This window comes from Ovis canadensis, chromosome 4 (assembly GCF_042477335.2).
Source record: "Ovis canadensis isolate MfBH-ARS-UI-01 breed Bighorn chromosome 4, ARS-UI_OviCan_v2, whole genome shotgun sequence".
In the NCBI taxonomy this organism is placed as follows: Eukaryota; Metazoa; Chordata; class Mammalia; order Artiodactyla; family Bovidae; genus Ovis; species Ovis canadensis.
In genome coordinates, this window is record NC_091248.1 from 57,694,074 (window position 1) to 57,716,195 (window position 22,122).

The following is a 22,122-nucleotide window of genomic DNA, read 5'->3' on the forward strand; positions in this document are numbered from 1 at the left end:
TTGCCATGCCCTTCTCCAGGGGATCTTCCCAACTCAGGAATCGAACCCAAGTCTCCCACACTGCAGGTAGATTCTTTACCATCTGAGCCACTAGGGAAGCCCTATAATTATTACCATCTAATTATCAAAGGAGTTAATAACATCCATAAATTACAAAGTTGTCATGCTTCTGTTTTTGTGAGGCCAAGTATAATTTGTTTTTGACAAAGGAAAAATTAGTTTTATCTGGTATTTTTGCAAAGTTTGTATGGGTTATTTTTTCTACCAATGCACAGAATATCTGGCTATATTCAGCCAAATTTTCAGGGTGGCTGAATTTTCAGTTTTCTAAAATTTTCAAATTTTCTATCTTTTTTAATGATATATTCAGCTATAATCAGCCAAATTATGTAAGTGGCTTCATTTTCCATTTTATAAAATTTTCTATCCTTTTTAAAGTATAATTTAATGCTTTAATATTAGTTTCAATAAGTTAACTTAGTACTTAAACCTGCTATCTTATATGAAATGTGAAATAGTTGCCCAGTTTTTAAAAGTCAGTTTTATTTCACTTTTATCCATTAGGTAAGGAATATAAAACACTAAAGATTTGGGGTAATTCTGATTTCCTGATTTTTCTTTTCTTTTTAAGAATTCAAAAAGCTTTGAGGAAAGTTCAAACACACGCAAGATAGAATCACTGTGAGAAAGGGAAGTCGAGGGTTCATCTGATACTCAGGAGCCTCATGAAGTAGCAGAGACTGGCAGAGATGGAGGAGCTACATACACCCACAAACTCACTCACACAGCTTGACAACGGGCAGAACACAGAGTATCCTGGTCTGTCAGTGTTTGCTCCTTCAGCAGTGTTGCCTTCTGTATGGAGCTTAATCCTCCTCCCAGACTCTCCAGGTTTTCCAAGTGCTAAATCCCTTGGATCTCCTCAGGGCTCTGAGAAATGGGCAACAATGCAACATTTGGGATGGCCAGTTCTCCTCCCTTACAAATAAAACACAAGCTGTGAGAATTACGGGATCTATACTTGCCATAGCATCTGAGATCAATTTTGTTATCTGCCACCTGCCATTCTTTCGCTTCCAAGATTTTATTTTTCTTGCTTTGACTGACCAGTTGCATAAATAACTTGGAAAAAAGGTTTTAATTAAGCACCTACATATAAAACTGTTAATATGATTTGGAAACTCAATAAAATACCTGATAAACAGTCAAAACTGCTTTAGCAGTTTTTCATTTAGCCTTTGAAAGGGAACAATCAGCTTCCAGATTATAATCAGACTGAATTTTAAAAGTGAGTTACCAACCACTGCTTTCCTTGCTCTAATTAGCAGTTACTAGCATCTAAAGAAAGTCAAAAGAAAACAGGCTAACTGTGCTCTGCCTTCACACCTTCAGTCAGCTTTTGAAAGTCCTCTTATTTGCAAGTGTCTCAAATAATTACCAAACCACTCATGCACACATTCCCCTAAATGAAGTTAGTAATCATAGAGGCTAATCAAAAGTTCATTGAATCAGCAGGGAGTGTAATAAAGGTATTCATAAACAAAATAGGTGTTTTCTTTTGCTTTTAAAAAAAGCATACCTCAGTGATTCCAAAGAGGAAATTCTTACAGATAAACTGTGAATCTATATACCAGAGCAAACCTAGGCAAAACTATGAGTGGCTCACTCTGAACACAGGCGAACCTTCTCTCTGGGATTTCTGCCTTTCTCTTTCCTTAGGATCCCCTCCTGATAAACTTGGAAAAACTTAGTCACTAGTGTCAGTGAAAAGTTGATCCAAGAAATAAATGGAAAATTTCATTCAAGCCAAATGGAGGATTATAACCTGAGAATAGCATTGCAGAAAGCTCTCACACATTCTAAGTCAAGGAACAGTTATATAATTTTTTGAGACAGAGGGCTATATATTGAGTGATATATTGACAGCTTCCACAATCTAAGAGTCTCTGACCCCTTTCAAGATCCAGAAAGAATGTTACCTTTTAAGGTATTGTTTTACTGATGATAGGAGAAGGTATCCTGCTGGTGAGGAAGGTTTGGTTGATACAAAAGCAATATACATACTATGTATTGAATAATGCAGATATACAATATGCAGTATCGGGGAGAGGGGGGCCAAAGGACAGAGAAAGATATTGTGTTTAATTTTTTCCTTTCTTGCCATAGCCTGTGAATTTTGTTTCATATTAGTAATCTTGGTTGTAAAGCTATCCTCTTTGAGGTGTCAGTTATGAACACATGGCCATTTATCCTTCAGGGAAGCAGAATTTGCCACCCCAAAATATGTCTCTTTGGCATATTCATTACTTTAAGCTAGTTATTTTCAAAGAAACAGCAGATGTGAGAAAAATTCAGAAAACCAAGTAGGAGTTACCCTTTTGTAAAAAGTATTTGTAGGAATTCTCCGTTTGTGAGTATTTCTCTCTCTCTGTACCTAGATGAGGAAGGTGACCAAATTTAGAAAAGCTTTTCAATGGAGAAGGCAGTGACTTGAATCTGTATCACAATCACCCTTGTTTACTATGTTTTTCCTGGTGACTTCCCAACTGACTCCTCCCATGCTCAACACTCTTGTCTTCAGCTGAAGATGGAATTTAAGTTGAGGGGCTCAGCCATTTTGGAGAGGTACTCTGTTTTCCAGGGTCTCTCCCATGTACACATCTTACTAAACTTCTGTATGATTTTCTCCTGTTAATCTATCTCATGACATTTCATTGTTAGACCAGCCAGAAGATCCTGGAAACGCAGAGAAAAATTTCTTCTCCCCCAACAGTCATGCCATATGTCTTTGTGTTTTACTAGAGTTATAAGACCTAAAAAATTTCAAGACTTAAAGGACTGGTGGTCTACTGGGGAGAATCTCAGGAAACAGATCAATTGTACCACTTTGGGGGACACACTTCTGCCTACTCTTAGGCTTTCCTCTTCAAAATTGTTTCAGGAAGTTGCAAAGTTTCCATTTGCCAAGAACCATTGGTGTGTGAGGTGAAAGTTGCTCAGTCATGTCCAACTCCTAGCAACCCCATGGACTATACAGTCCATGGAATTCTCCAGGCCAGAACACTGAAGTGGGCAGTGGTTCCCTTCTCCAAGGGATCTTTCCAACCCAAGGATTGAACCCAGGTCTCCCACATTGCAGGTGAATTCTTTATTGTCTGAGCCACCAGGGAAGCCCATTGGTGTGTACTGTTTGATAATTGCCATTGTTGAGCCCTCTGAAGGACAGTTATTCAAGTGGTAGATTTATTTACAACCAAAAAAAAAAGTTTTAACAACTTATTTTAATAAATAATACCAATAGATGAAAAAGCAGTTTTAAAAAAGCTTTCTTGAATCTATTTACATGTTCAGCTCTTAGAGTTAACAGAAAGGGACCTAATGAGAAAGGGTTAATGGTTTTTGGGAGAAAAGGAAATAGAAGACCATATGACTGAGTAGTTAATAGCTGAAATTATACTGTTAAAAGCAAGAGTCTGTTTTGTGCAAGACTATATTTTTTAATAATAAATTTGAAGTAAATAATGAGATATTAATGAGCCCCCTATAATGAGCACAGCATTTAGTTTAAAATGAACATTGGTTTTCACTTTATTTCTACCTTAAAACTGTGTGACTTTGGGAAAATCCATTTCTTTTCACTTCAGTTCTCATATATATAACTAAAGAAAATGTATGTCAGCCACATGGGTGCCTTGTTTTCATGTCTTTATACATTACATTCACATTCTAGAAATAGGATATTGAAAATTATCCTAAGAAGTGAGAAAATAATGAGGTCAAGTGATAAGTGAAAAAATAAATTATACCAAGATTCATATTGTCACAAAAAGCACCTGCACATAACAAGGTTGACATTATATTCTGCCTGTTTAGGTAGAAATACATATATTATCTAAAACCTCAACTATATTGTCAGTGTTTGTTTGTTTTCTTAATTGTGGTAAGAAAACATGCCCACTGGAAAAGGGAATGGCAAACCAGTTCAGTATTCTTGCCTTGAGAACCCCATGAACAGTATGAAAAAGCAAAAAAGTATGACACTGAAAGATGAACTACCCAGGTTGGTAGGTACCCAATATGCCACTGAATAAGAGTGGAGAAATAACCCCAGAAAGAATGAAAAGATGGAGCCAAAGCAAAAACAACACCCAGTTGTGGATTAGACAGGTGATGGAAGTAAAGTCCAATGCTGTAAAGAGCAATATTGCATAGGAACCTGGAATGTTAGGTCCATGAATCAAGACAAACTGGAAGTGGTCAAACAGGAGATGGCAAGAGTGAACATCAACATTTTAGGAATCAGCAAACGAGAATGGACTGGAATGGGTGAATTTAACTAGAATAACCATTATATCTACTTGTATGGGCAAGAATCAATTAGAAGAAGTGGAGTAGCCATCATAGTCAACAAGAGTCCAAAATACAGGACTTGCAGGCTCAAAAATTACAGAATGACCTCTGTTTGTTTCCAAGGCAAACCATTCAACCTACAAGACTTCTAGAACTAACACCCCCCAAAAATGTCCTCTTCATTATAGGGGGCTGGAATGCAAAAGTAGGAAGTCAAGAGCTACCTGGGGTAACAGACACATTTGGCCTTGGAGTACAAAATGAAGCAGGGCAAAGGCTAACAGAGTTTTGCCAAAAGAATGTGCTGGTCATAGCAAACACCCTCTTCCAACAACACAAGAGAAGACTCTACACATGGACATCACCAGATGGTCAATACTAAAATCAGATTGATTATATTCTTTGCAGCCAAAGATGGGGAAGCTGTATACAGTCAGCAAAAACAAGACCAGGAGCTGACTGTGGCTCAGATCATGAACTCTTTATTGCCAAATTCAGACTTAAATTGAAGAAAGTAGGGAAAGTCACTAGACCATTCAGTATGACCTAAATCAAATCCCTTACAATTATACAATGGAAGTGAAAAATAGATTCAAGGGATTAGATCTGATAGAGTGCCTGAAGAACTATGAATGGACATTCATGACATTGTACAGGAGGCAGTGATCAAGACCATTCCCAAGAAAAAGAAATGCAGAAGGGCAAAATGGTTGTCTGAGGAGGCCTTACAAATAGCTGAGAAAAAAGTGAAAGAAAAGTGAAGTTGCTCAGTCGCATCCGACTCTTTGCAAACCCATGGACTGTAACCTACCAGAGGAAACTGGTATGAGATTTTCCATGCAAGAATACTGGAGTGGGTTACCATTTCCTTCTGCAGGAGATCTTCCCAACCCAGGGATTAAAACCGGGTCTCCTGCATTGCCACAAGGGAAGCTGAGAAAAGAAGAGACACTAAAGGCAAAGGAGAAAAGGAAAGATATATTCATTTGAATGCAGAGTTCCAAAGAATAGCAAGGAGAATTAGAAAGCCTTCCTCAGTGATCAGTGCAAAGAAATAGAGGAAAACAATAAAATGGGAATGACTAAAGATCTCTTCAAGAAAATTAGAGGCACCAAGGGAACATTTCATGCAAAGATGGGCACAATAAAGGAAAGAAATAGTATGGACCTTACAGAAGCAGAAGATATTAAGAAGAGGTGGCAAGAATACACAGAAGAATTGTACAGAAAAGATCTTCATGACCCAGATAACCACGGTGATGTGATCACTCACCTAGAGCTAGACATCCTGGAATGTGAAGTCGAGTGGGCCTTAGGAAGCATCACTATGAACAAAGCTAGTGGAGGTGTTGCAATTCCAGTTGAGCTATCTCAAATCCTGAAAGATGATGCTGTGAAAGTGTTGCACTCAATATGCCAGCAAATATGGAAAACTCAGCAGTGGCCACAGGACTGGAAAATGTCTGTTTTCATTCCAATCCCAAAGAAAGGCAGTGTCACAGAAATGTTCAAACTACTGCACAATTGCACTCATCTCACAAGCTAGCAAAGTAATGCTCAAAATTTTCCAAGACAGGCTTCAACAGTATGTGAACCATGAACTTCCATATACACAAGCTGGGTTTAGAAAAGGCAGAGGAACCAGAGATCAAATTGCCAACATCCACTGGATAGTCGAGAAAGCAAGAGAGTTCCAGAAAAACATCTGCTTTATTGACTCTACCAAAGACTTTAACTGTGTGAATCACAACAAACTGTGGAAAATTCTGCAAGAGGTGGGAATACCAGGTCACCTGACCTGCCTCCTGAGAAATCTCTACACAGGTCAAGAAGCAGCAGTTAGAACTGGACAAGGAACAGGAGACTGGTTCCAAATTGGGAAAGGAGTACGTCAAGGCTGTATATTGTCACCCTGCTTATTTAACTTTTATGCTGAGTACATCATGTGAAATGCCAGGCTGGATGAAGCACAAGCTGGAATCAAGATTGCCAGGAGAAATATCAATAACCTCAAATATGCAGATGATACCCCCCTTATGGCAGAAAGTGAAGAAGACCTAAACAGCCTCTTGTTGAAAGTGAAAGAGGAGAGTGAAAAAGTTGGCTTAAAACTCAACATTCAGAAAACTAAGATCACTTCATGACAAATAGATGGGGAAACAGTGGAAACAGTGAGAGACTTTATTTTCTTGGGCTCCAAAATCACTGCAGATGTGACTACAGCCATGAAATTAAAAGACACTTGCTCCTCGGAAGAAAAGCTATGACCAACCTAGACAGCATATTCAAAAGCAGAGACATTACTTTGCCAACAAAGGTCCGTCTTGTCAAAGCTATGGTTTTTCCAGTGGTCATGTATGGATGTGAGAGTTGGACTGTAAAGAAAGCTGAGCACCATAGAATTGATGCTTCTGAACTGTGGTGTTGGAGAAGACTCTTGAGAGTCCCTTGGACTGCAAGGGGATCCAACCAGTCCATCCTAAAGGAAATCAGTCCTGAGTATTCATTGGAAGGACTGATGCTAAAGCTGAAAGTCCAATACTTTGGCTACCTGATGTGAAGAACTAAGTCATTGGAAAAGACCCTGATGCTGGGAAAGATTGAAGGCAGAAGGAGGGGACGACAGAGGATGAGATGGTTGGATTGCATCACCGGCTCGATGGACATGAGTTTGAGCAGGCACTGGGTATTGGTGATGGACAGGGAAGCCTGGCGTGCTGTAGTCCATGGGGTCGCAGAGTCAGACATGACTGAGTGACTGAACTGAAAGAAAACGCAACACCTACTCTCATAAGTTTTAAGTGTATGATATTATATTGATAACTACAGACTCTAGAACTCTGTAAAATGGCCTGCTTTGCCTACATTGCCATTGTGATGTGTTTCATAGCAGCGGGCAGTGGTTAGCATTCTCTGTGGGTTAAGTTCAGGTCCACATTGTGTGCGAGGCCCTGTGCTCTGCAGCATATGCTCTGATTTTTATTGTTCAATCCCTGATGACATCCTGTTCTTTTAGTGTTTAGAACTGCAGTGTTTGCTGTATCCTATGAGAATCAAATTCTAAGTATACTCTTCAAGTATTAAGCTACTCCATTTCTTCTTATTCAAGTCTCTTGAAATTTCCCAGTTTTGGCATCTCAGCTTGATTTTTCCATTCTGACTGGAGCTTAAGAAAATATGTCCATTCAAAATATCTATGCTAAATTCCCACTCAAATCCATTTATGAAAATAAGACTGTTTCTCACAACTACTATAAGATACATCAAAGAAAATGTTCCTTATGAACCTTGTCTGTGTTTTCTATCATTGCTAGTGTTTAGTATGTGACAGAAGGTTTCTCCAACTCCATGCCAACTCCATGTGTGTTTTTGTAAAGCTATTATAAGTAAATCTTTTCAAATGTCCTCAAGAAAAAAAAAAAAAAGGAAATTTTGTCTCTATTGGCCACACAATTGCCATCTGAAACCTCAAAAACACAAAAGAGACCACACTGGTATGATTTCCTCTTCCCAAAACTATAGAGCTTTTACCTCCACCAGTTAGATACATAGAGATATTCAGTGGAATTGACTCTTTTTAAAAGTATTCTCCACATCTTTTATGCCTGGAAAGCTATTAATAGTCTTTCAGATCATCATCTTGTTTCCAGGGTTTCTCAAGGGTCCTTCTTCTAGATAGGGATCACATCAGAATCTCCCAGTCCTCTGGCAAGGTGACTGTTTGCAATAACAGTCTACAAGTTTGGCCATTGGCTCCACAGTTTCACCCTTGAGTTCCTTCGAAACTCTTGGGTGAGTGCCATCTGGCCCTAGTGATTTATCCATGTCCCTGGTAGCTCAAACAGTAAAGAATCTGCCTGCATGCAGGAGACCTGAGTTCCATCCCTGGGTCAGGAAGATCCCCTGGAGAAGGAAATAGCAACCTACTCCAGTAGTCCTGCCTAGGGAATTCCATGGACAGAGGAGCCTAGCAGGCTGCAGTCCGTAGGGTCACAAAGAGTTGGATACAACTAACACACACACATTTGTCAACTGAACTTGGAATATCTTATGATCACCTTTTGATCTATTACCTCTGGCCTATATAATTCCAACTTTCCACCTTCCTTTTGCTCTGTTTTCTGATCTTTCTTATAGTTCAAAAAGTCATCATTAAGGTAAGGTTTGAACTCATGACCTTGCTTAGTACTAGTTAAGTCATATTTCAACTTTGTTAAGTCAGGTTACATGGCCAAGGTCTGAACAGTATTTCTGGGTAAAATTTTGGTATAAGTGATAATTAGAACTGAGCCATCAGACTTAAGGAATAGAAGAAAATACATGTCCCAAGCTATCTTTATATTGTAATTGTTCATTCCCAGAGAATAGGAAAGGATCAGTGAAATAGGACTTTCAATCAATATACCCTTTTCCAGAAAAGGTAAACTTTTTCATTTCAACCTTTGTAGGTTGTTATCATCCAGTGTGGCTCCAGGTTTCTTTTCTTTTTTTTTTTTCAGGTTTCATTTTAAATGGAGAGCTCTTAAAATAGACTCGATATATTATTAAACTTTATTTGCTTTTTATTTCTCAAGGGAACAGTTGTTTGTTCTGATGACTCGCCCATTTTAAAAATTTACATATTTTTTTATTGGAAGCACTCCTCAAAATTTTCAGTTCATGGAGTAGTTCTTTACTTCTTGTTCCTTACTTCCTGCCAAGAACCTTTGGTGTGTACTGTTTGGTAATTGCCACTGTTAAGCCCTCTGAAGGACTGTTATTCAAGTGTTAGATTTAGTGATCCTAGTTACTGTTGTTCTGGTAGCAATAAAAAGGCAAATGATGAGCAGACTTTCAACAAACAGTCCTTTATTAGGGCCAAAGCTAACTGGACTAACTCCACCCTAAATCATCATGGCAGACTACTATAGAAACTCAAAAAGGTTTGAATAATAACAGGAACTCTAAAGTAACAAAACAGCTAGCATGCCCCCGTGTCCTCTGGCATCACCATCCAATGAGGACAAATTAGGTCACCTTAAAATTAGTGCCTGTTTATACCAGTCTCTCTCTGATCAACAGGCCCTCAACTCCCTTTCTGAAACTTTCCACAAGTGTTTCTGAGATACTATAAACAGTGTGGGTTGTCAGCATTGCCCCCTGTGCAAGCTCAGATCACTTCTTTCTGTGTAAACTGAGAGTCTCCTTGTCAGTGTTCTCTTCTTATGAATCCATCTGTGGCGTCTTTAGCCGAGCCTTTTCCCATGATGTGTGCATCACAGTGCTAATCAATGTGCATAAGTCACTGTCTTTCGCTGTTCTCAAAGCTGCTGGTCTCCCAGATGTTAAAGTGACTTGGATTATCTGCAAAGATTGAGAAAATGGTTTGACCTCCTGAACCTACTTGCCTAAAAAGGCAGCATTGTTCAGTCCCAGACTCAATATCAGAGAATGATACGTTTCCTAAAAATCACCTCTTTCAAGGTTTCTCTTCTTAACCTATCTCTCCTTAATGGGTTTCAGTTCAGTTCAGTCACTCAGTCGTGTCCGACTCTTTGCAACCCCATGAATTACAGCACGCTAGGCCTCCCTGTCCATCACCAACTCCCAGAGTTCACTCAAACTCATGTCCATTGAGTCAATGATGGCATCCAGCCATCTCCTGCCCCCAATCCCTCCCAGAATCAGAATCTTTTCGAATGAGTCAACTCTTCGCATGAGGTGGCCAAAGTACTGGAGTTTCAGCTTTAGCATCAGTCCTTCCAAAGAACACCCAGAACTGATCTCCTTTACAATGGACTGGTTGGATCTCCTTGCAGTCCAAGGGACTCTCAAGAGTCTTCTCCAACACCACAGTTCAAAAGCATCAATTCTTTGGTGCTCAGCTTTCTTCACAGTCCAACTCTCACATCCATACATGACCACTGGAAAAACCATAGCCTTGACTAGACGGACATTTGTTGGCAAAGTAATGTCTCTGCTTTTCAATATGCTATCTAGTTTGGTCATAACTTTCCTTCCAAGGAGTAAGCGTCTCTTAATTTCATGGCTGCAATCACCATCTGCAGTGATTTTCGAGCCCCAAAAAATAAAGTCTGACACTGTTTCCACCAGATGCCATGATATTCGTTTTCTGAATGTTGAGCTTTAAGCCAACTTTTTCACTCTCCTCTTTCACTTTCATCAAGAGGCTTTTTAGTTCCTCTTCACTTTCTGCCATAAGGGTGGTGTCATCTGCATATCTGCTACTGCTAAGTCACTTCAGTTGTGTCCGACTCTGTGTGACCCCATGGACAGCAGCCCACCAGGCTCCCCGGTCCCTGGGATTCTCCAGGCAAGAACACTGGAGTGGGTTGCCATTTCCTTCTCCAATGCAAGAAAGAGAAAAGTGAGTGAAGTTGCTCAGTCATGTCCGCATGGACTGCAGCCTTCCAGGCTCCTCCGTCCATGGGATTTTCCAGGCAAGAGTACTAGAGTGGGGTGCCATTGCCTTCTCCCATCTGCATATCTGAGGTTATTGATATTTCTCCCGGCAATCTTGATTCCAGCTTGTGCTTCTTCCAGCCCAGCGTTTCTCATGATATACTCTACATAGAAGTTAAATAAGCAGGGTGACAATATACAGCCTTGAAGTACTCCTTTTCCTATTTGGAACCGGTCTGTTCCATGTCCAGTTCTAACTGTTGCTTCCTGACCTGCATATAGGTTTCTCAAGAAATCTATATGTAATATAGGTTTATATATATTATATATAATAGTATATATTATAATATGTAATATTTATTTATATTATATATAATATATTAAATATAAATATTTTATATATAAATAAGTGATAGTGAAGTCACTCAGTCGTGTCCAACTCTTTGCGACCCCATGGACTGTAGCCTACCAGGCTCCTCCATCCGTGGGATTTTTCAGGCAAGAGTACTGGAGTGGGTTGCCGTTTCCTTCTCCAGGAGATCTTCCCAGCCCAGGGATTGAACCCAGGTCTCCTGCATCGCAGGCAGATGCTTTACCATCTGAGCCACCTGGGAAGTATATTGTATATATTATATATAATGTTTATATTATATATATATTTATAAATATATAATGTATATTATATATAATATAAATATTTTATATATAAATAAATATTGATATAAGTAAATATAAAATATATAATATAGGTATATATATTATATATATATATAATATGTTATATATATATAATGGGTTTAAACTCTTTCAGAAGTTTGGATGGATGTAGAAGCCAAGATATTGTCCTTATTAGCCTCTGCTTCCCTACACACACACACACACACACGCACACACATACCCCTCAGCCTGTATGCACCTAGATGCATATTAACTAATGAACATCGATCAACAGATTCCAGAAGAGTTACCCACACATTCTAAAACAGCCTAGTCTTTATTATAGTCTCAGCAGGGCATCCTTCTTTATTTAGCGTTTATCCAAGTTTCTTCTTGCTAAGCATAATATTCCTTTTAGTACTTTGTAGTACTAATATTGTAGTACAATATTCCTCTTGTACAAATATTCCTCTTTGTACTAACAAGAGTCTATCCTTGTTAGTACCCATGGATGCTCAGATTGATCTGGCATCACTTTAAGAGTTAGAGGGTGGGCCCAAGTCACTTGAACTTGAATTTTCAAAATGCAGATACATGTCCAGAAGCATTGCATGTGCACTAATTCACCTTCTGGAAATTGCAGGCTAATCAGTATTTACTGAGAATCCATGTAGCCTAATGTCTATAATGAACTTTCTAACTTCTAAGCAGCTTGCCATCTTTTTTGAGGTGGGGGGAGATATTTCTTTATGACCTGCTATTTATTGTAGTATTTAAACCTTCCTTGCTGTTTATCAGCAAGGATAAAATGTTGTGGTTACTATAATTACTAGTAGTCCTACTCTCCCTAGGAGAGTACTACCTTCATTTCCTCTCACTTATCATATTCCAGACTTATATGCTAAATATAATCCATCATCACGTCTCATTAAACTCTCGCAACAACATTTTAAAATAGATGATATTTGCACTTTCCAGATCAGAATGCTGAAACTTACTGTAACATCAGACTTAACTGATAAGGAAGATTGGTTTACCAAGCAGTCTAGTTCTGTACGATCCAACAGGGTAGCCTCTAGCAACTGTGGTTATGTATATTTAAATTAATTAAAGTGAAGTTAAAATTCATTTTCTTAGTCACATTGGCAGTATTTCACATTCTTAATAGCCATAGGTGTCAGCAGCTGTGCCAGTACAGACTCTAGAACATTTCCATCATCACAGAAAGTTTTGTTGAATAGCACGGATAGTCCTCATCGTTGCCATAGTTGCTCTCTTTTTCAATTGAATGCATCAGTGGTCTGAGTTTTCCTATCACTTCATCTTTTATGCCTTGTAGTTTACATCTCGCTGACTGACTCCAACAAACTGTTAACACAGCTTCATCTGTTTGTGAGTGTTATCCTCTGATAGATTCCCTGATGCACTCAGTTATTGCATAGCAAGAAAATATGGAATTTCAACCCTTCTTACAATTATTTATTTTGCTTCATCAGTGTCTGGTTTATAATCTACTCTTCTATTGCATTTCTTTCTGCATCTGCAATAAATTTTGTTTCAGGGCGAATCATAATGTAATCTTTTGGAAGATATTTTAAACAGCAGTTAAGCTCATCATGTGCTGGACCAACCATGCCCCTAACTCAATTGAAAAGACAGCAATGTGGCGATCCATCACCAGATCCTCAAACACACAAAAGTGACAACTGCTGCCTAATGACAGTGATTAAAATTTGCCATCAGAGGTGAAATGCATCTCAATTTTCAGAGCTGTTTTCAATGTGAAAAGAAAAATTCATGTTAGAACTGATGAAATGTAAAAGCTTACAATCTAAACTCCACCATTCAAGTCTTTGTGACATAGGCAATCCACTCTCTTCAAGCCTGTCTCCTAATCAATAAAATAAGAACAGTAATGTCTGTCTCACAGGATTATGGTGTTATCCAGTGGATAATACATGTACATGAATCAGCACTCATTAAGCACCTATTATGTACTAAGTATTGTGCTGTGGGTTGGAAACACTAGGATGAATAAGACTTTGTCTTATTCTCAAATAACTCGCAGTCTGGATGAGAAACAAACATGAAAATAAATCACATATTGTAGAATGATAAATATTATTTGACAAAGTAATAGGCTAGAGATGTGGCACTAAGGAAAGAGTGATTGATCAACTTTAAGAGATGGACAGAAAGCTGAGGGAAGCGTATCAGAGAGGTCTGTGAATGTGAATTCCTATACTCCTTCACCCATGAGTGAATGTCTCAGAGCAGAGGCAGTGAAAGATTTACTTAGGAAATGTGTTTATTTTTATAGATTGTCAGGAGCAAGAATGGGTCATTTCACGAATCTTTCCCTAGTTTGCTTCAAAATAAACTAACAGCCTTTCAGTATACTAGTTTTAGGAAATGGAATGCTGGATAGCAAAATCCATCCACTATGTCCTGCCTCCCAAGAAGCTTTATTTATTTACTTGAAATAATAAAAAATCAACTTATGCTTCCTGATGTTATCACTTCCTTTTATTAGGATTTTTTTTGTAGTAGTTCTAACATGAATCTAACAAAGATTACTCGTTTTCAAATAATTATTTATTTGAAAAAAACAATTATTTGTTTTCAAAACTTATTATTTGTAGGTTTTCAGTGACTGCCATTCAGTTTTTTATATCTATTACCCCACTTAATACAAGTTTGAAGTTATTTTAGGAGACAAAAAAGTATTTAGAATATGCAATTCTAAACTATGCCTAATATAACTTAAGAAACCTACAGAGAAAATAACACTCTTCTGGACCAAAACAAGCCCTAAAATAAAATCATTTGGTATAAATAATTTATACAGTGTTAGAAGCATTTCATTAAAAGTGTCAATATTCATTTTTAAATTGTGTGTATTATATGCTGCTGCTGCTGCTGCTGCTTCTAAGTCGCTTCAGTCGTGTCTGACTCTGTGCAACCCCATAGATGGCAGCCCACCCAGCTCCCCCATCCCTGGGATTCTCCAGGCAAGAACACTGGAGTGGGGTGCCATTTCCTTCTCCAGTGCATGAAAGTGAAAAGTGAAGGTGAAGTCGCTCAGTTGTGTCTGACTCTTCATGACCCCATGGATTGTAGCTTACCAGGCTCCTCTGTCTGTGGGATTTTCCACGCAAGAGGACTGGAGTGGGCTGCCATTGCCTTCTCCAGTGTCCTATATAAATGATGCATGTTTAATGTGTGGCTCTAATGCAGATTTCCTTTTTTGTAGCAGATCCCCTCTGCATTCTTAGGCTCAGCCAGCATACCATGTCACCTATCCTGTCACACTCCAACATTATGCCGTTGGCTCTGGGGATCCTTTCATCTTTCCTATACAACCACTAGCTAATTCTCATTGTTCCAACATATTCACTTCAGTTCAGACCATGTTCTACCTTGTCAACAACTCCTGTGATATTGCTTCTTCAGATATTTGTAAGCCACGTGCTGGCCCATTCCTGTGTCCAGCAGCTGACATCAAGGCTCACTCTTACCCAAGACGCACCTTTTCACCTTCTCTGTTCTACCCCCAAGGCCGGGGTTCCGGCACTCACTCCCGTTAATAGCCTTGCCTCCCAGAAATCCCTACCCATCTTCAAATCTTAATGCCTCTTCAACATACAAAGGATCAGGCCATGTCCCAGCCCCTAAAGATGAAAATTGAAATATTAAAGCTAAAAACATTTGCATTTCACTTTATCATTGTGAGAGCAATTATGGCTCATGTTCAAAGTATTATAGACAGAACATCTGGTTAAATGTTTATAAGCCTTTAAAACCATTATCACTACCACTGACAGATCTACTTGCTGCTATCTGCGTGGCTGAGGATGACTTCTTTATGGTTCATGGTGCTACTCTGGAACTCCTTGAGACATTTGCCAGAAATGCTTCATTCTATTTTATATCTTAGAGTCAGATAATAGGAGCAGAAGAATTATAATCCATGCTAAATTATATCACAGTTTCCTTATGTAAAACTAGCCATATTATTTTGAACTTGGGGTATTATGTTTCAGCATGTATCTAGTGCATACAAAAAGAATTGTTCTTAATATGTCTCTACTTAACATTCTTTGTATTTAGAGCTAGCATAATAATGTCTTCATTTCACCTGTGAATATTTAAAGACCTTTTGAGGTACAATCTACCTGTTTTCCAAGACTACACCCTATTTCCATGTCTTCTCTCCAACCTCAGTGTTTCATCCATCCGTACAACTTAGCACATTCAGATGGAATGAAGGGAGGTGAAAATTGATGCAGGTCTATAGATCTTGAGATACAAAATAAGTTAACAGCATGCAGATATAATTTGATCTGATTCCTATTTGTGATTAGCTGGAGAAATGGAGGAAAATAAGGTACAGGTTTTAAATGAAGCCTTAAAATAATCCCTGGATGTTTATAAATAAAGGCATTAAACAATTTGGTAGGTAGTTTCATGATTTCCCATTTTTATGAAATCAATTGTCATATAGCTTCACCCTTCTTTCACTTGGGTTAAATCAGGGCATATATTCTTCAGAAGATATAATCCATTAAACCTTATTATTTAAACGTCTAAAATAATTATCAGTTGGAATTTCTGAAAAGACATCTTACCAACTCCTACTATCTACATATTTTGTATATTTTACACTTCAGTACTATTAAAAGCATACTTTAGCAACATTAGTTTTAAACAGTTGTCAAACCTATTTAACCTTTGTTCTAAAGCCAGATGTAAGTCACTTAACTTGCCAAATCTGGGAGTGAGGGCTGAGTCTGCCCAAATTTCATAAATAGCAAGTAGAATATATTTCTACTTCTTCTGTAATAAAGGAAGGATTGTGTACTCACCTGTGTGTGTGTGTGTGTGTGTGTGTAGTACATGTACCCACATGGATTTGTATTTATTACCTGGGTGTGTTTATGTGTGTGTCTCAGAAAGAAAAAAATTTCTGCTTTACTTTGATTAATATTATTCTATTTTTCTATTATTCCTTCCTTTAGCCTTTTAGAAGAAGTCAATGAACTTTTTCTATTAACAAAACCAATACATATTTTATCTGAAAATGTAGAAAATTGAAAAGCAGTAAGAATAAAATTAAACTCAACCTCAATATTACCATTCAGAGAAAACTACTCTTAAAATTTAATGTATTTTCTTGCTTTCTCTGTATATGTACTACTTTTTAGTGATTTTGTTAAAACGCCAAATTAGACAATCATTCTGGACATGCTATTTGATATTCTGCTTTTTTGCATGTAATAGTATATATTTATATATCATTTCCCCCATGCGACTAAATATTTTGTATAATGTGAATGATACTTTATCATATTCAACCTAGCCATTCCCTTATTTATGGGTTTTTATGTGGTTTCCAACTTATTAAAATAATGCTTCACTCTTGGACATCAATCAGTCTTTCCACACATCAGTTGCCTTCTAGAAATGGAATACTGATGAAAAAGTGCCCCAGTTTGCACCTCTGGGAGATGTCTTGCTATTATTGGCGTAGCTTCTTCCTAAACATATATGATGGCTGGAATATATCCCCACTGACTTTGAAAAGTGCTATATAAATTTACTATTTATAGTATCCAGTGCCAGGGTCCAGCCCCGGACGAACCTATACCAGGTGGGCTAGATAACCTTCAGAGGAGTCCGTAAGCTGAAACACTCTTGTCACGCCCAGGAATTTTTATTGCCTTAGAGCTGCACGTTTACTCCTTCTCTGAGAGAAACGGTTATGGGGGAGACCCCCCGTAAAGTCGGAGGTGTAGGTGAGAGCATGAAACAGACTCTGGTTTTGGGGTTAGATGCTCGGGAACAGGGGGTTTCCTGAGGCTTGATCACGCCTTTGCGAATGCCAAGCCTCCTGCCTCATGACCTTTGCCATGGGCGGAGTTCCTCACGCTGGCCCCCGGCAATCCAGATAATCTTTGATTTTGTCAAAACACCACACAGATTCTCAGTGAAAGTTAAAATAAGTTCTCAGCCTCTTGTGATCTTGCTTTCTCCGTGTTCCACTGAAACTTGTACAAGGCTGTCATTGGCCCTCTGGGATTGCAGCACCCAAAGCTTCCTTTCCTTCCTTGCCCCAAGTACCATGTGACAGTAGGGATCTTGTGACCAGCTCTTAACTTGGGAGCTCCCACCTGTTCTCTCCTGGTGTTCCTCCTACCTTTGAACTGTATTGTCTTTCTGAGGTTATTCAACCTCCCTTGTCTTCTCTTTTAAAACTGCACATGCTTCCCTGAGTTTTCCCAGCCACCCACGTTGCCTCAGCTACCACTTCTACAACGACTCAAATTTATCTTTCCAGAGAAAAAGTATTTTTGAGCTTCAGAATCACACTTCCAATTGCTAATTAAGCATTTCCAATCACTAATTAAGAGGAGCTGAATTGATCCTCTTCTTTCTTCTCCACCCAAACCTTGAATGTTCTGTAATGTCATGATGATGGAATAACCGTTCTTCATAAGGTCCTAAATGGAAATCTGTGTATTTGTGATCTATAAATGAACCTGGATAACTTGAGATACCATTTTCTTCCACTAATGGATTGAATCTTGTGTCAAATTCAGTTGACTTAAATTATGTATCAAGCCAGTGTCATTTGTTTGGGCATAGAATTTGGTCCTTAGATCAGAAACCTAAAATGTTTAAGTTCTAAACCTAAAAAGAGAGGGCCTTTAGAAAAACTATCTAGTCCACTTTGGTTTTTCTCGTCATATATAAGACCACTGAGGCCCATAGAGGAAGACTGATTTTGTCAAAACCATACAGCTCCCTGTTGGAAGTCTATCACCAAGAGACATACCCTAATCCAAATAACTGTGGTTTTTTCTGTGAACCCTGCTTCCTTCTGTGTGCACGTTAAAATTATTCAGATATTAAAATGTTCTTATTACTTGAGAAGGTTTTCAGTCTCTAAAGGAAGACAGTGTAGGATGATGGTTAACAACCTTTTAAAAACATTTACATGTTCATATTTTAGGCTTCAAAAATTGGAAATTTGTGAATGATCAAGAGTAACATGGGACTTAATTTCATAAGTGTGGCATTTCTGCAAATGGGTGGTCTTGTAAAGTGACTTAAGTTTAAAAAGTTTGAGAAGACAGTTTTCTCTCTCACATAACAAACTGTTCCCAAATATTTTTGAAGTGATCTTTTTTGTATAAGTACACCTTTGATGATTTCCAGTTGCCTGTAAGATAAAGTCTAAGTTCTTACTCATATACAAAATACCTACCATCTACCCTTACTCTAGTGTAGTTTTATCTTGTCAGTCCTCTTTCCTCACACCAGGAACCTGCTCTAGTAACATTAATCTCTTTGCCATCTCCCAGAGTAACATTTCACACCCCACTAACGCTTGTCATGCTAGTTCCTTTATTTTTTATGTTTATTTTATATTGAAGTATAGTTGATTAATAACACTGTGTTAGTTTCAGATGTACAACAGAGTAATTCGGTTATACATATACTTGTGTCTGGGTTTCCCTGCTGGCTCAGCAGTAAAGAATCTGCCTGCAATGCAGGAGAGCCAGGTTTGAGCCCTGGGTCAGGAAGATCCCCTAAAGCAGGGTGTGGAAGCCCACTCCAATACTCTTGCCTGTAGAATCCCATAGACAAGAGGAGCCCAACAGACTCCAGTCCATAGTCACACAGAATTGGACATGATTGAAGCAACAAAGCGGCAGCAGCAGCATATGTGTATCTATACTTTTTCAAATTATTTTTCAACTTAGATTATTATAGAGTGTTGAGCAGAGTTTCTTGTGCTTTATAGTCATTGTTGGTTATCTGTTGTAAATATAGCAGTGTGTACATGTCAAGCTCAAACTCCCAATCTGTCCCTCCCTCTCCCACTCTTCTCCCCTGGTAACCATAATTTTATTCTTTAAGTCTGTAAGTCTGTTTCTGTTTTCTAAATAAATTCATTTGCATCACTTATTTTTAGGTTCCTCATATAAGCAATATCATATAATATTTGTCTTTCATTGTCTTAGTTCACTTAGTATGGTAATCTCCTGGTCCATCCACAGTATTGCAAATGGCATTTCATTCTTTTTAATGGCTGAATACTGTGAAGAAAGCTGAGTGGCAAAGAATTGATGCTTTTGAACTGTGGTATTGGAGAAGACTCTCTTGAGAGTCCCTTGGACTGCAAGGAGATCCAACCAGTCCATTCTAAAGGAGATCAGCCCTGGGTGTTCATTGGAAAGACTGATGCTAAAGCTGAAACTCCAATACTTTGGCCACCTCATGTGAAGAGTTGACTCACTGGAAAAGACCCTGATGCTGGGAGGGATTGGGGGCAGGAGGAGAAGGGGCTGACAGAGGATGAGATGGCTGGATGGCATCACCGACTCGACAGACATGAGTTTGAGTGAACTCCGGGAGTTGGTGATGGACAGGGAGGCCTGGCGTGGTGCAATTCATGGGATCGCAAAGAATCGGACACGACTGAGCGACTGAACTGAACTGAACTGAATATTCCATTGTGTATATGTACCACATCTTTTTCCATTCATCTCTTGATGAACATTTAGGTTGCTTTCATATCTTGGCTATTGTAAATAGTGCTGCAGTAAATATTGGGTGCATGTGTCCTTTGAATGATGCTTTTCTATGGATATATGCCCAGAAGTGGGATTGCTGGATCATATATGATAACTCTATTTTTAGTTTCTTAAGGAAACTCCATATTGTTTTCCATAGTGGTTATACCAATTTACATTCCCACTAACAGTGTAGGAGGGTTCCTTTCCCTCCACACTCTGCAGCACTTGTTACTTGTAGACATTTTAATGATGACCATTCTGACTGGTGTGGTACCTCATAGTTTTGATTTGCATTTCTCTAATAATAGTGATGTTAAGCATCTTTTCATGTGCCTCTTGTCCATCTGTATTTCTCCTTCAGAAAAATGTCTATTTAGATCTTCTGCACATTTTTGATTGGGCTGTTTGTTTTCTTGATATTGAGCCTCATGAGTTATTTGTAAATTTTGGAGATTAATTCCTTGTCAGTCACATTGTTTGCAAATATTTTCTCCCATTTTTCCACTATGTGTTATACTTATCTCAGTACCATGCTGTGGGTATTATTGGCTCCATCTTTACAGATGAGGAAATATTAATACATTTTAAATTCTATAAAATTTAAAATAAACTACTGTAACATCTATTTTTATTATTTGCATTAATAAAGTTGTTACAATTTATAAATTTATTATATTTTTAAACTTTTAATTATTGTGCCTATTAAAAGCAATAGAAATGCATTTTTCTCAAGGTAAAAATTAAGCATGAAATGTAAAAGAATAAAAATGAGATTAACTAACTGATAAACTAATAGAGATTAACTAACAGAAATGAGATATATATATACTAACACAAAAGAAAGTGTAGAAGTACTTCTATAGGAAGACTATCTAGAAAGACAAATGGGTAAATAACACAGTAGTTAATTCAAAAAAGATAAATTTAAATGTCTAATAAATATATAAGAATGTTTACCTGAACTGTTTTCATAGTAATGCAAATTAAAACAATAACCAGTTTCATCCTGAGTTTGCAAGGAGATGAAAGATTGCGAACCTCGGTACCTATAGCAAGTTCAAGGTTGCAGATATATATTGAGAATTCCCAACTACTTGAGTTTCAATCTATCCTTCTGTTTTATTTTCCCCATACTATAGTTCCATCTTAAAAATACTGGGGTTTGTTGTTGTTGTTTTTCAGTCTCCAGGGAACTTTGTTACTATTCCTTGAGAGTCTAAAAGTACCCTAGGTTTTCACAAAACCAAAACTCCCAAGACATAAAAAAAAAAATGTTATCTTTTAAATGAGTGAAAATGAGAAAACATAAAGATGACAGCTGACTTGGGAATGCCATGTAAAGACTTATAAAACAAATAACATAGAAAAAATACTAGTGGCTCAGACGGTAGAGCGTCTGCCTACAATGTGGGAGACTCAGGTTCAATCCCTGGATTGGGAAGATCTTCTGGAGAAGGAAATGGCAACCCACTCCAGTATTCTTGCCTGGAAAATCCCATGGATGGAGGAGCCTGATAGGTTACAGTCCATGGGTTTGCAAAGGGTCAGACACGACTGAGCGACTTCACTTCACTTTCTCAGTCTCATGCTCTGGTTTATATTTCACTATGACAGTAATAAAGATAAGACCTTCAGATAGAAATAACTTACATCATGTTCAATAGAAGGACTTCATGGTGAATGATGGTCATGTTTTGGGAGAGGTTGAGGGAAATAACATACATCAAGTTAAATTTTGTTTCTCTAAATTGGAGAAATGTCCAGAAGTCTGTTTAAATATGAGTTTCCAATAATTTAGCTCTACTATTGAAAAATATTTCTCCTAGTCGTGTAGAAATGATGACATCATGTGTCATTTCCAACTTAAAAATACCATGATGATATTTTTACCATCATTAATAGGCTAAATTTACCTCCAACTTAAATGATTCACCATCAAATACTGTTCACATAATTTTTAGTATAGTCTGAGTGATTTAATTAAACCATCTCCATGAACCTAATTGTCTCTAAATTGTTCTTTCTTTTATTAAGAAATTGTGTGAAATAAAAACATAAGATCTGATTACATTTTGGGTTATTTTTATTTCACTCTACTCATTTTCACCGTCCTGATAACAACTGATTAAAA

The 22,122-nt window shown here is 37.9% G+C and overlaps 1 protein-coding gene and 1 non-coding gene across 4 annotated transcripts in view; one reads left to right on the forward strand and one right to left on the reverse strand.

The window, feature by feature from the left end:
- The window catches only part of MAGI2 (membrane associated guanylate kinase, WW and PDZ domain containing 2), a 1,500,648-nt gene that overhangs the window by 1,072,679 nt on the left and 405,847 nt on the right, over nucleotides 1-22,122 (forward strand). The window lies entirely within an intron of this gene.
- TRNAR-GCG (transfer RNA arginine (anticodon GCG)) lies at nucleotides 11,295-11,366 on the reverse strand. Its single transcript has one exon. It is a non-coding gene; the product is annotated as a tRNA-Arg (tRNA).